Source organism: Thalia democratica, chromosome 4 (assembly GCF_965202585.1).
Source record: "Thalia democratica chromosome 4, ktThaDemo2.hap1.1, whole genome shotgun sequence".
NCBI classification, from domain to species: Eukaryota; Metazoa; Chordata; class Thaliacea; order Salpida; family Salpidae; genus Thalia; species Thalia democratica.
The window spans coordinates 4,231,947-4,238,236 of NC_139168.1; positions in this window are offsets into that span (position 1 = coordinate 4,231,947).

Sequence of the window (6,290 nt, forward strand, 5' to 3'; positions counted from 1 at the left end):
AACACTAGTTTTAAATCAAATATGTTTTTTTTGTTATTGTATAAGGAATACTCCTTTGTTTACTATGATATTTTTAAATGGGAAAATATTTGAAATAAAAGCTAAATCGAAAGTCTTTAAAAGTAACATTCAGAAGTATACAACACTACTTATTATAAATCTAAAATCCATTTATAAACAAATGTTTGATATAACTTCAAACAAATTGTTAACAATCTACAAATTTTGTTTTCATCGTTTATTGGAACAATGGCTATGTAAATTGCTTATGTCGTGTTTATCTATTTTTTTGTCTGTAATATTTATATCACGTAGGTTAGATTTACATTGCGGTTTTTTTTTTAAGTAATTTTACTTGTTTTGTACAACGTTTTATCTAATGTGTTATTTTGAAACTCCATAAAAAAATCTTTTTTAAACATGTGCTGCATCCTTTAAATAGTAAAGTAATTTAAAAAGATAATAAAGAAAAGTATAACCATAAATTAAAGTAAAACAGTTATACTTTAAATTCTTTTAAGTTACAAACCAATAAGCTATTCTTTTAAACCATAACGTGATGTTTTTGAGTACTGATAAATAATAAAAGTTTTTAAATTCGTTTAAGTTTCAGTTAATACTTGAAAGACAAGTTATTATGTAATGAAAGTTATTTGCAGTCTTTTTGTAATTAAACTAAATAAAACTAAAAAAATATTAATTTTTGTGAAATTGTGTAGTTTAATTTACTTTTACTATTTTACGTAAAAGAAATAAAAGTTGAACTAAGCTTCGTGTACTCAGTTATTTAGAAATGCAATAATTTACTTGAAACAAATAAAATAGTTTTAGTAGTTAATAATATAACCAATATAAACGAATTTTTCTAAAGTATATATAGAAGGTTCGATGTCACAAAAAAAAATTGTTTGATTTTCTATTTAAAAATTCAATAAACTCATAAAGTATGTCAAACACAACCTTTGATAAATTAAACTATTTGCTTATAACTTCTGAGTTAATGGTAATAATTTACGTAAATTATTGTCCTAAGAAACCTCTAATAATTGTAAACAATTAACCTTGTGGTGTGTAAGTAATTATTTGCTTGAAGTAAAACAAAACCTTTGACAAGTTAAATTATTTATTTAGTAACTTTTTAGTTAATGATAATATTTTACGTAACTTAATGTCCTAAGTAACCTCGAAAATGTTTAAAACGTTTAACCTTGCGGTATGTAAGCTATTGTTTGCTTACAATTATCCGACATAGGTTGTTTATTTTAAGCAATTTTAAAACCACAAAACACCTTGACAGTTCTTTTAAAATGATAAGTGTCGTTAAATGGACAAAATAATATTAACAGAACATAAACTTTTCAAGTAGCTAAATATTTTTATAATTTCTATAGTTTTAATATAGCAAGCTCTGAATTGTTAACTAATTCATCTTAAATTAATTTTTCCTTGTTCGTAATATAAATTAAATCAAAGACTGTAAAGCTATTTTCTATAGCTCGTCTTAAAGGAAGTAAAAATTTATACTGATATGTTATTGGTTTTTGTTTTTATTTTTATCTATAGTTTTGTAAAAAAAATATTTAATGAAATGCATTGAAAAAAAAGCTCTACTGAACAAGATATTTAACTGCATCCTAGTGTAAGACTCGATAACTGAAAGGTTTATTCGTACACCAGTTCCTTGGACCAAAATTTTTAAGCGGTAATTTCTATTGTTCAATAAACAGTTCAATTCTACAACTATATGTATAAATGAAGTAGAAAAAAATAACATTTCAATGCAAGTTATCGAAATAAAAATATTAAAACACTTCTGAGATAAAATATAAAATAAAGTTATCTTAAGGTAGCTTTAAAACGAGACAAACAAATTTTACTAAACTAAAATAAAATAGAAATATTAAAAGCGTGAATAAAAACACTTTTAAAGCTTTTATCAGGAATCGATTAACTGCGGCCCGCGGACCGTATGCGATACAAGTGCGGTTCAAGAATATGATTTTATTGTGAGTATGATGCGGTCCTTTGAAGTTATAAGACTAGCGAGCACGCATAATTAGCCGGCGAAAGAAAAACTTTAAAATTCTACACTAGATATTTTGAGAAAAAAAAAGGTGAAACTTATGGGAACTACAACTAAAGCGACAAGCCAAGAAAATTTTTACTCCAAGATTTTGGCCAACAACTGCCTACCCACCCTTGGCTTATATCTTTTTTAATCAACCAAATAAGTTATAAAAGTTTTTTTTAACTTATTTGAATAACTGCAGAATAAGTGTATTTGTAAGTAAAAAAACGATATAATATACCTTTAGAAATCTACTAAATTTACTAGACTAAAGCGCTCAAAAACTTGGTTCAAGGACCTGGTGTACGAAAAACATTTCGGTTATCGAGTCATACACCAGGATACAGTTTAATGTCATGTCCTGGACAATTTAGATAAAAAAAAAACACTTTTAAATACTAAGTATTAGAAGTATTGAGTGAGTATACTTATACTATAGTCATACATTAGAAGTAGTTATTGTTTTAAAAATAAAAGATTTATTTATTTTCTCGTTATAATTGTTCTTTTAATTTTATAAAGTGTTAATAAAAGTAACAAAGTAAATATAAATTAAATTATTATTAGAATTTTAAAAAGTTGTAAATGCGTCAGAGTTTGTTTAAGTGTTTGAAATTAAACAAGTCGTAAACTTTTGCAAACACTAACAGTTTTGTTTATTTAACGCAATGTTTAACTTTCAAGAGGTTTTATTTTGACATTTTATTTCTATCAGTTTATGAAATTTATTAAACTGGTTTTTTTATATCATTGCGGTTTAATACATCATCCTCTTCTTTGTTGTTTTACCTTATATGTTATATAACAGTCGTAAAATCATATTTTAAGAATTTCGTTAATTTTTTAAAATTTTTGTATTCTTATTTTAAGAATTATTTTTTAAAGTTCTGGACAAATTTAAGTCACGTAGAATTTTTTTATTTTGTTATTACATTTCTATGGTAATAAAATCTATTCTAAGGCAGTTAGAAAATTATGCAAAATATTGATATATATACTTAAACCTTTATGTTCACGGTAAAATACAAACAAACTCTATGAAACAAAATCATTTAAAATATTTGATTACACTAATTACTAAAATACTTAATTACTATTATTTAGATGTATTTGATTTAAACAAAATTGTTTAGTAAACCGTTCTATTTACATTTTTTTTACATATTTCTATACTTCAAGTCAAAAGAGTTTCATTTGTTACATTTGTACTTTTAATTAAAAGCAAACAAAAAAAGTTCATTTATTACAACCTAGTATCAAAATATAATTGTCTAATTTGCTTCTAAAAATAAATTTAACATACTTGAAAATCACCTTTAATTTTATTTTCAAAATATGGTTTAAACTTTTACTTGAAGGTGTTTTGCATTGTAAAATGTTTAAATTTTTGTTCATTCATTTCATTGCGCTAAATACTTTACTATTTATTAACTTTGTATGTTTACTTGTTTTTAATTAACTTGGAAAATATTTTATTTCAAGGAATTTGGTAATAAATGATTTTAAGGTATATTGGTTAAACTCTAATGAAATCTCAATTAAGTCAAAAAAATATAATAAAACAAAACTATTTTACATAACAAACTTTAAATTTCAAGATAGATTTATTTTTGTTCTCAGTTTAAAATATAAAATTGTACAAATAAAACTTTTTTTTTAGCTTAGTTAACCTTGCAATTATAATTGCGTAAAAATAAGTTTAAGTAAACATTTATACTTGTTAACGTTGTTAGTTATTAGTAACCTTAACATATCAACAAACTTACATAAACCGTTATTTATTTGTTATACTAAAATTAAAAATTGTTTACACTTCGAAGTCTTAAATAACTTCGAAGTATTTGTTTTTGTATTTATACTTCATTAGAGCTTTAAGGTATGTGTCAACTACACGGCTTCTAAACTACTTAAGTTTAAACTTTCACACAATAACAACTTTAAATCTTTAAAGCTATTTAAAAAAAGTTGAGGTTATGATAACTAATTGAAGTTTTGTCCTAACTGTAATTTTCACTTTCTACAGGTTTTTTATTTTCTAAGGCCTAAAATCTTTTAGCTTTAAAATATGGTCGGTACTTGTAACGGTTGCTGACCCAAGTTCTAATTGCATTTCTAAAAATTTTATTTTATTGGTCTAATACTATACCAAAATTAAAAGGTTTTTAAGTTATGTTTATAACTTAATGTAAAAAAACGATTAACGTACACAAAAAAGGAGTTTTAAAACTACATTAAACAAGCACAAAAACTTACTATTTCTGTTTACTTATTTTATATTGCGCTAACGGTTGAACTTTCGTCTATTTTACAGTCGAGATTTTATATGCCTTCATTACAAAACGACTGTAAACTAGTATATGTTGTTGTTGGTGTGACTTCTAACCTAGTTATTTTGTTTGTAACTGTTATTTTTGTTTATTTAAAAAGTCCCAACTTTGTTTAAGTTAAACAAAGGTATTTTTAGTTACAACACAAACAGTTTTTAGTATTAATAAATACTAAGTGTATTGTGTAATTTAATTTTTACTAGCATTTCAAGTTATAAAAAAATTAATCTTTAGATATATCAGTATAAAAAAAGTAAAACCTACAAGTAAAACTGTTATTAAAAAAATTAACTAAGCAACTCTTATATTTAAAAATATGATAGTAACTTTAAATTAGATTAGTTACAGATGCATTTTTAACACATTGTTACAACACATCTTGATTAATCTCTACTCATAAAATATTTAGCATTCAATCAACGCCGTACATCTTATGTGTATTAAAACTAAAGTAGAAGAATAGACTTCATGCTTATATATTATAAACTTTATATTTACGTTCTTTTCTTGTTTGATACTACTAAACTGTTCTGTTTCAATTGCTATTGGATTAATGTTTTTACTTTTAAGCAAAACTTTTTCAAAATTACTCTTTCCAACAATGTTTTCACTTTTAATTTGCGCTATAATAGATTTTTTACTTAAATCTTCCTTATATTAGGCTAAAGAAGTTTGTTATAGGTCATAAATGTTGATGACAACTTAATATTTAAGGATTTAAAAACCCTTAAGTTATCATTAAATCATAAACACATTAATTCTGAAATGTCTACTTAAGCATGTCGTCATATAAGTTTAAAATGCTGTCAAAAGAATTGAATATAATAAACATTTTTTTTCTAAAATAAGTATTTTAAGCTATTTAAATTTTTAAAAATGGTTTACAGTTAACAAAAAATTTTAATTTATTGCGTAACAAAAATCACAGTAAAATATATTTTGTAATAAGTACGTTTTTACCTAATTACATTGAGAGTTTATACCTTAAACTTGTTTAATCCAACTTTCACACATTTAAAATGTTTTTAAACCAATTATTTCAATGATTATTATTAACATTGACACACAAAAACTTAGTAGTTTTGAACTTAACAATAAGCTATGCAATTTTATATTAGTTAAACTTTGCCATATTAAAATAATGTATATTCTCGTTCCGGACAAAGTTATAGTTATTTTTTAACCTAAAGAAAACAAGCAAAAAAAACTAAACTTTTTTAACTTTAGTATTTTGAATATTTAAAAACTGGTTAAAATAATTTAAACACTACTTTAGTAAAGCACAAAAAGTGATTTTTATTTTGTTTTGGAAATGATTTATATTCGTTTATAAGCGACTAAATAAAGTGTTGGTAATAGAAATTTTTAAATCGATATGTCAATAAAAATCAGCTGCTTTGGGTAGTTAACCTTTTACGATTGTTTAATCAAACTGATTACAAACGGGGCAGTGTTTACATAATTCTTAAGCAGAAAATTGCAATTAAAAGCTAACTTGCATTATAATTTGAACATTCCTACAATACTTTGTTACTGTAAGCATATAAAGAAAAATAAAGTTGGAATAGGAAAATAAAATGAAAAATCTTCTTTACCTAGCGGTAGTCCTGTTTTTAATAAAAAGTTAGTCTTTGTTATTTATTTAACTTGTATACATTTTAATGAAATTAAAATGTATTTTAATCTTGTAACAACAAAATATGCGTAAAATTAAAATTTAACACTTTTTGTTTTAAACATAGTGTCTTATTTTCAACTTGTAGTTTTAAAGCATTTCTTTAATACCTTGAATTGTATATATTTCTTGTATCTAATGTTATAATATTTATAGATTATATTTAATGAGTCAAAACGGTAAATCGAAGTCAAAAATGCTATTTTAATATGTAAACGAT